The sequence below is a fragment of the Otolemur garnettii genome, unplaced genomic scaffold (assembly GCF_000181295.1).
Source record: "Otolemur garnettii isolate 467f Iridium unplaced genomic scaffold, OtoGar3 scaffold00191, whole genome shotgun sequence".
Classification (NCBI taxonomy): Eukaryota; Metazoa; Chordata; class Mammalia; order Primates; family Galagidae; genus Otolemur; species Otolemur garnettii.
The window spans coordinates 1,908,004-1,917,227 of record NW_003852586.1 but is presented as its reverse complement, the minus strand read 5'-3'; the positions used below and the strand labels follow the sequence as shown (position 1 = coordinate 1,917,227).

Here is a 9,224-nt window from a genome sequence, read left to right as displayed (position 1 = left end):
TTTTTTGGCTCATAATCAAATCACTAAATTTGTCAATAGCCATCAGGGGATTAGGGAAAGGGAAGACGAGAAAGTAAAGGGGAAGGTGAGAGAAAAGAGGCCTGGAGCCAAACATATGAAGATAGGAAGGGAGAGCCTTACTCACTCCCTGATGAATAATAACATAGATGGGTTTGAACTTGAAAAGCGTGAACTTAGAGGTGGTGCTCGTAGCTCAAAGGAGTAGGGCATTGGCCCCTTATACTGGAGGTGGAAGGTTCAAACCGAGCCCTGGCTAAAAAGTGCAAAAAAAAAAAAAAAAGCGTGAATTTAGGGAAGGAAGGCAGAAGAGTGAAAGATGGGGAGAACGATGGGGGCAGTGAGGACCCTGGGTCAGCAGGACTTGGTTAGTTGGCTGAAACTTACCGAAGAAGGCTTAGGGGTACTTGGTTGTGTCCTAAGACGTCAACTGGAAAGCAACTGTTTAAAATCTTTGTCTTCAACTCTTAAGTAGCCCTGGAGGGTTGGGGGGTGGGGGGGGGAGATAGCTAAAGCAAGAATGTAAATGCTGTGTACTTTGGATTGTTGCATCTTTTGGAAACCTCACTTCCATCTGCCCCCAGCCACACAGCAGTGCAGTGTGGAATCCTCAGGTAAAGGCGGCATTGACACTGTTGGAATTTAGAGGGGAATGAGAACAGTAGATGCCAGAGGGCTGTGGATGGAAGGATCCTCAATCTTTTTTCTATTCATTTCTTTGTACCTAACCCTTTCTCAGGTCAGAAAACCTCCCTTCTCTGCTCCCTCCATTCCTCCAACAGCAGTTCCAACCCCAGACAAGCTTTTCTTCACCTCAATTCTGCTTACATTGTCCGTTGGAGGAGAGACCTCACTCTCTCCGACCTTCAGACTTGAATTTTCTCCTCACTAGCACTTTCTCTGCTGTGCCAATCTTGAGAGTCACTTATTAAACTGCAAATGCTTTGAAAACATAATCTGACCTTGTAATGAGCACACTGCCTGGCATCTAATAGGGTAGATGTTTGATATATATTTACATCAAAAGTGGTCGATGTACATGCATTTAAGAAAAATGAGCAGAGATGCATAGCTGTCATCGGACAATAACATCTGACCTTGTCCAAAGTAAAAAGAGTGGTTAGGAAGGGGAAGTAGAGAAGTAATAACCAGGGGTCCAATTTAGATTCTGATATCACTTGGTTTTATGTAGTCAGTCATATTATTTGAGTTAAATAAAATGTGGCTTAAAACAATCATTAAATATACAAATTCAATAATACTATAGTTTTAACCATTAACATAGCTTCACTTTAATTTTTTAACGATAAAGATCTATGAGGTTTCCCTTATTGTTCAGCAAATTTATTCCTTAATTCAAAAAGGCGGAAAATAAGCACAAGCTAATCTGAAGAGGTTTAATCTTAGAGAACATCTGTCTGTCTTTCACTCACTTATAAACAGTTGGCTTCAGGGATGTTACAATACTTCTGAATCATGTGACGCTGAGGGTCAATACACATCTAGCCTTAGAAAAATAATCCAAATGATAAAGATTAACCTGCTGATAAACGTGGCCCTGAAACTTCATTCTTCTCTGTGAGTAATGGGTACAGAATGACTTACAAAATATCTAAATGAAAACGGCCCTGAAACTTCATTCTTCTCCGTGAGTAATGGGTACAGAAGGAGTTACACAATATTTGGATCAAATAGTCTGATCTTTCTCCTTCCTTTCTAGAAAAGCACCAGGTTTTAAATGTTTATCTTGACCTTCAGAATTTAAGCAGATACCCCAGAAATATGTAATTCTCTGATGTACTAACAAACATGTGAAAATATAACTGAGGCAGATATGCCTTGATACAGCAGTCATGCTCTAAAACCCTGCCAAGAAATGTGGAGCCTGCATGTCTGTGTGACGGAATGTTCCCAGTGACCGTTCCTAGTTGTGATCATTGTGCATTTTCTTATCCTTGTGTACCACACATGTCCTTTAGTTTGAGTTTGATGGTCCTATACAGCCTGGTTGGCAAATGACAAGATTTTAATATTAATAGTATAAAAATAAGAGACATGGTAACTGAGTTTTCAAAATTAGTAATAGACTTTTTGTAGAGCAGTTATGAGTTTAAAAAAAGTGGCCAGGTAGGACAGAAAGGTCTTTTATTTTCCTACTCTCTTGTATAAGTTTCCATTTATTAACACCTTGCATTACTATGGTTCCTTTGTTAGAACTGAAGAACCAGTATGGACACATTAGTATTAACTATGGTCCATAGTTTACATCGGTGTCCACACTTCAGTAAATGCAATTTTCTGAGTGTTGATACATGCATAATGTCATACATTTGCCATTGCAGTATCCTAGGGAGCACAGGGTGTCCCAGTAGTCTTCTCTGCAGTCGCCATACATAGGGAAAGTTGGGAACTGCACCAAAATATACCTTTATTAACAAAATATTAATTACAAAATTTTACAAAGAAATAGCCTACATGCAGAGAACATTTTGTAAATATTTAGTAAAATTTTGCACTATTTTGTAAATGTACATTTAGCTACAATTTCCCATTTTCCTAGTGTAAGGGGACTTTAGGAACAACTTTTGGAATATCCTGTAGTTTCACTGCCATAAAGATCCTTTAGGCTCAACCCATTCACTCACCTATTCTACCCCCAATCCCTAGAAATCACTGACATGTTTATTCTACATAGTTTTAGTACTGGACAAAGAGGGTCTGGCCACCTGTCTCTGTCCAGCCAATATGCAGGGACGAGGATAATCCCATCGAGCTTTATTTTCAGAAGGCCAGAAATTCTGGAGAACAGTGAGAGTTGCCTCTTCAAGACTTGGTTACAAATGCAGCCATTCTTATAGAAAGTTACAAAGAGAAAGCATCTAGTAAACTACTGCTTAATCTAAAACTTAATTTACAGCAACATCAAAGTAAACTGTTCTCTAGCAATGGAAAAGTATCTTTAACCTCCTGGTGCTATCACACACACACACCCCCACCCCAGGGAGTATTTGCTCAATTCTTTAAGATATCCATCTTTATGGCCTGGGTCTGGGGGCTGGAGACATCAAGGAAAAAGAATATTGCTTAAGCAAGGTGGTGGAGGCTCATGTTGTCTTTTAACTACCCTTACTTTATCCTAACCAACTTTATTCTCCTCTTCACTACTATTCTATTACATTTCATATATATGAAATAGACATTGCATGGGAATATCTACTGTGGTTTACTGCATTTGCCTGGGGATCAAACGCATTCAGGAACAACATGCATCACAAAAGAACAAGGCAGGCTGACCGCTACAGCGATGGCAGTGACATTCCTGTCCCAGCCACTGGGGCTCCGGACCATCCACTGCTAGCCTTGAGTTTTGGTTTTCTCAGGGGATAAGGCTTGATGCACGAATGACGTCATCTAGCCAACTTGATGGCCACATGGGTGGTGAGGAGACATCTCAGGGCCAGTCCACTTTCCCTCAGGCTGTTGGCAGGCCCTTCCCTCCAAGTCCTGAGGATAACCAGTCACCATCTGAAATGTAAGCAGGCTTCACAGAGCAGGGCGAGGGCCTCTTCCTAAGCAATTCCAAGTGTGGCACAGAGTCGCTCAGGTGACAGCCAGGTGTGCTATGACAGAAATTAAATGTCATTTGCTAGAGGGCTAGGAAAGGCGGGAGGGTCATCCTGGGTGGCGGGTCCAAGGCCAGGGTAGTAAGCTTCTTGGTCTGAGTGAGTCTGTTACTGCAATGCCGGACCTGAAGAAATCTCAAAGTCTATTCCAGGACAGAGAAGCCAACAGAGGGAATAGAGATTATTATGAAGCAGGTGAAGAGACAGTGGCTGATTCCTGTTGCTGTTTTAGCCAAGCCTGCTCCTCCCGGAGTCCTGGGGCCTCACTCTAGCTCTCGCCTCCATCCTCTGTCAATCTGTGAAGGTGGTTTCGGCTTCACCTTTTCCACGTGTCAAACAGCAGTTGGAGTCAGATGGTGTCACCTTTTCAGACTGGTTTTTCAACATAACCATGTGCACTCATGATTCCTCTGACGGTTTGGTGACTTGAGACCTCATTTCCTCTAGCTGCTGAACTTTACCCCGTCACCTGGACACACCACAGCTGTTTATCATTCGCGCCTCAGAGGGCATCTGGGTTACCTGCAGTTTTAGGCAGTCAGGAATGAAGTGGCCATACACGCTGATGTGCAGGTCTCTCTTGCACAGTGGCCGTGGCTCTTACCTCGCCGGAGTAAATGCCTAGTGTGTGGTCTCTGGGTGGTGTGGTATGACAGTGATCAGCTTCTTGAGAAAGGACCACGCTGTCTTCCAAAGTGCTGCTCCGCTCTCCATTCCCGGCAGCTGAGAGGGAGACCTGCTGCTGCCCCACAGCCTCACCAGCATCTGACAGTGTCTGATCTGTGGCTATTGTGCATCTCTTTGGCACATTTAAAGCTTGCTGTGCTGTAGGGTCTCCGGTGTCAGTGTCCTCTAGAGTCCTTGTTTTTGTGTCTTCTACTATCTTCAGGTATCTCTAGAAATTCCTTCATCACCATGCTCGAGTCCCTGAAGCAAGAGGGTGCAGTGGAGGACAACTGGCACTGTCTGAGTGGGTGGCTGGGTGATGACGAGGAGGGCGTGATCAACCTGGTCATGTCCTACTCGCTGTTGCCGCGCGCCATGGTGATGCCACCTCAACCGGTGGTCTGATGCCGACCATGTACCAGCAGGGCGTTGGCTACGTGCCCATCACAAGGATGCCTGCCGTCTGCAGCCCCGGCATGATACCTATAGCCACGCCACTGTCAGCCATGAGTGCCCAGCCTTGCTGCAGCAAGGAGGATCTGAAAGCCATCCAGGACATGTTTCCCAACATGGACGGGAAGGATATCCACTCTGTGCTGGAAGCCCAGAGAGGGAACAAGGACACTGCCATCAACTCCCTGCTTCAGATGGGTGAGGAGTCATAGGCCCACCCTGTACCACTCAGCCCCCTGAACTCGCCACCCGTGGGTTCTCAGGAAGCTCTGTCCCAACAAGACTCCTATGAAAAGCCCCCGTGGCCTTGGACTCAATAATCTAGCCTTGTCCAAAGTCAAAAGAGTGGTTAGGAAGGGGAAGTAGAGAAGTAATAATCAGGGTCCAATTTAGATTCTGATATCACTTGGTTTTATGTAGTCAGTCATATTATTTGTAGCTCTTTCAGCTGCAAGCCACGATTATTGTGCAGAAGCCCTATTGGTGTGTCAGGGAGGAGATGCTGGGGCCGGGGAGGCGGGAGGCGGGAGGCAGAGTCTGCGGCTGGGCAGTGGCCACTCTCAGGCCGCTGGCAAAGTCTTGTCCTATTTTGTTTAGTGGGCAGGCCAGTGTTGTCCAGAACACTTTAGGTTTATTTCAGAGTGGTTGTTTTTCCTCTTATCCCTGCTTGAAGCACAAGGGAATTTTTTTTTTCCTTCCTTCTTCACCGTGACAGCCTGGTGGTTAGTCTGGGAGTAAAGCTCACAGACCATGAGGCTCCACCTCTCCAGCTGACCCACAGGCAGCTCCAGAGCCTCATGATCACCGTGTGATGCTCCTACCAGCTGCAGCCTGGGGGCTTCTGCTTCCTATTTGCTTTCTTTCCATGTATTTAACTGTCTTTACAGTTAGTTAGTGGACTGTAGTTCACCTTGTGATCTCAGTTTTCTAATGGATCTAAAAAAAGACTTGTGGATTTCAGTTTGTTCAGCTTTTTTTGTTGTTGCTTTAGGTAGGGATGAGAGTGATGCTTTACATGCTCTGCACAGGTCAGCCCTGAGACTGGAAGTCTCATTGGACACTAATGTAAATGTATGGATTCAGCTTTTAGTATTCCATGAACCTAAAAATTAAAAGTGACTACAGATTCATCTATCATCATGAAAGTCCCTGGAACTCTTATCAGAAAAGAACACTATAATGCTAACTTTTTATTATTATTTGTTTAAGCACATAATATTAGGAAATGGCAGATACTTTAAATGTCAGATTTCATGAAATTATTTACAAAACCCAGAATCTTTGTTTAATCTTAGTAAAGGAAAATCTTAAATTCATATTTTTTCAATTTTAAATTTAGTAGTTTATCTTTTCCTTGTCATTCTTGCCAGATATATTCTGTCATCCATTTGTTAGAGTTTACTTTAAAATCAAAAATAGTAGTCATTGAGATTACTATTAATGATAAATTGGCCTTATTCAATCATTTTAACAAGCTTATACATTTCCAAGTAATAAATACATGTAAAGTAAATTATAATTCATATTTTTACGGTGTAGGTCATCACATAACTAGGGCAGTATTGTTATGCTTTTAAAAAATGACTGAAAGTTTTATAAATATTTTACAAATCCTCATCTTATAGTTCTATATCTTTGTGAATTTATTTAGTTTTGGGGGATTTCCCCCCTTCAATTCAAGCTAGTATGAAATGGTGGGAAGATTGTGCAACCATTCTCTTCTCTTGCTGTGATTCCCTTCCTCTTTGTGATGGTTAATTCTGTGTCAACATGATTGGATTAAGGAGGCATACTCAACCCAATCATGTTGACACATAGCTAGGACAGACTTGTAACCCAAACCAGACTTTACAGACTCAAGAGAAGGAGGGGATGGTAAAAGGAAAAGCAGGTTTTTTTCAAAAGCCCACATCCTGAGGTGATAGTGGAATTACACTGTGTTTTGCCATGTATAATGCACACATTTTTTGCTCAGTTTTAAGAGAAAAATAAGAATGCACATTATACATGGGTAGTACTAATTCTCTATCTCTATGGATGTTTTTAATTCTTTTATTTATGCTTACAAATTTAAAGTGTAATTTTAGAAAGCAGTAACAATATCTATATGCAAAATAATACCCTGAAATACAGTGATCAGGTTTGTGGAACTCACAACAAACTTTCAACAAAAGCATTTTCAGCCAACACAGTGACCTAGTTGATAAGTTTTCAAAAATAATTATAAAATCCCCTAGAAAATGCTGAAATAGTTTTACTGCAGTGTAGGACTTAGGCTAATGGTTATTAAATATGGTAAAGAGCAGGCAGCAGAGCTGCAGAGAGACACTGCGGCCTCCTCCAAAGGAGGGAAGGACGAGAAGCTTCCCCAGAGGCCAAGACACACTCCGACCTCCTCCCACAGAGGGCGCCGTCAGGCACGGGGCAGTGAAACAACGAGAAGCTTCCCCAGAGGCCAAGACACACTCCAACCTCCTCACAGGGAGGGCACCTTTGGTTGTGGGGCGGCGGGAAGATGAGCTTCCTCAGAGCTGAGACCCGAAGCCGGTGCGAGGGACCCTCCAGAAGGGCCGGAGATGGAGCTGGAGGTGAAGGCCTGGATTCTGGAGCAGGGTCAAACTGAGGTCTTTATTTTGACCAAGTCCATATGTGCAGAGAGTGAAAGGACTGCATGAAAAACGACATTGGTTATTCCTTAGGGACACCTAAATGGTGCTTTACCTTTATTAAGAGAAGAAGTCTGAGCATGAGGACAGGAACAAAACTTGCCCCAAAACTTCCAGCGGCCTATGAGAATCAAGTTTTGGAATTTCCTTTTTATGTTATGAATGTTTGGAAGAGTCACAGCTTTGAGCTGTCCCAAATCGCCCTCATGGGTAAGGTCCCATTCTCACTTTTGTGTGCCGCCCAACTGAACTGTGGACGTCAAAGGAACAAAGACTTTGGCTGTTACAACAGTGGACATGAGAAAACACATCTCACTGTTGTTCTAGAATGTCGTGAATCTGGGACAAAGCTACCACCTATAATCATCTTTAAAAGAAAAACATTTCTGAAAGAAAAGATTCCAAGTGGAGTTATTGTCCATATGCATGAAAAAGGATGGATGACTAAAGAAGCCAGGGAAATCTGGTTTAACAAAATCTGGTTAGGAAGACCTGGAGGATTACTTAAAATTAAAAAACAATCAAACAACAACAACAACAACAACAAAAAACAGTTTTATTTGGTTTTGATCACTTCAAAGTCCATGTTACAAAAATGTAAGAACAACCTCTTGGTGTGTCAGTAAACAAGCCCTTTGATGCCCTAATGAAGAAAGAGTAGACCTGTAGATGCTGTCAGCCGGTCATGGTTTAACACCTACAGGCAGAATCAAGAAAGCCTATATCACCCAGGTTGGTGATTGGATCCTAAGATCATGAAATGGTGTCAAGAAATACATGGTTATGAAACTGTATAAAAAATGTGGTATCAGCAACATGGTGATTGGATCCTAAGATTATAGAATTGTGTCAAGAAGGACGTGGTTGTGAAAATGTATAAAAAATGTGGCATCAGCAACACTATGGATGGAACTGTGGACAATGAAATTTACCAGAATAAGGAAAGTAACTCCTGAGAGGACACCAGTAATGTGGAAATTAAAGGATATGATTATTCGGAGCTCTTGGTCTTATATGATGCATAAATGTCATCAATCTGTTAAGGGTACATAAAATTTCTTTTGCCTTATATCTGTTCTTGTGTTTTGTAATTACTTGTTGTGTAAAATCTATTTTACCATAATGCTAAAAATCCTTAATATACAAAATAGATATGTAAATATAAACAAAATTTTGAATTAAAAATTAAAATGAAAGATTTTGTTCTTAAAAACTTGGGCTGAAAAACACGGTTGCTCATTATGCACAGGACATTATACCGGCAAAGCACAGCATGTCACAAGGGCCATGTCAAGTTCCTCAGTGTGAGGAAGGGCAGTAAGGGAAGGAGGCTTGGGAGGCACTGGCCATCTGTCACTCCTGTGTCTAATGGTTACCTTGAGTAATGGTCCATCTGGTGGTCTGGTTGATGTCAGCTGGACTACAATGGAATTGAAGATTAACTGCTGAACATTTTCCTCCAGGGAGTGGTCCTACAATCTCCCTCTCTATAGTTAACTGCTCAAAGCCAGTTCCTGGAACTCTTAAGCAAGCCTGCGCTTAGGCATTATAAAAGAAAAAGTTATTAATTAGCTTTAAGGTGGAATGACTGCTACTGTTACAGTCTGAGCATTACAAATAAAAAAATGCAAAATACAAAATGTTTCAAAACCTAAAACTTTTTGAGTGTCAACATGATGCTCAAAGGAAATGCTCATTTTTGTACTTAGGACATTCAAATGTAATGCTAATATCCAAAAATCTCGGAAAAAAATTCAAAATCTATAATACTTCTGAGAACAAGCATTTTGGAGAAATG

The 9,224-nt window shown here is 42.0% G+C and overlaps 1 pseudogene; it reads left to right on the top strand.

Annotated features, from left to right (window-relative positions):
• The first annotated feature begins 3,757 nt into the window (after nt 1-3,757).
• On the top strand, nt 3,758-4,972 carry LOC100952251 (annotated as a pseudogene).
• The last annotated feature ends 4,252 nt before the right edge of the window (nt 4,973-9,224 follow it).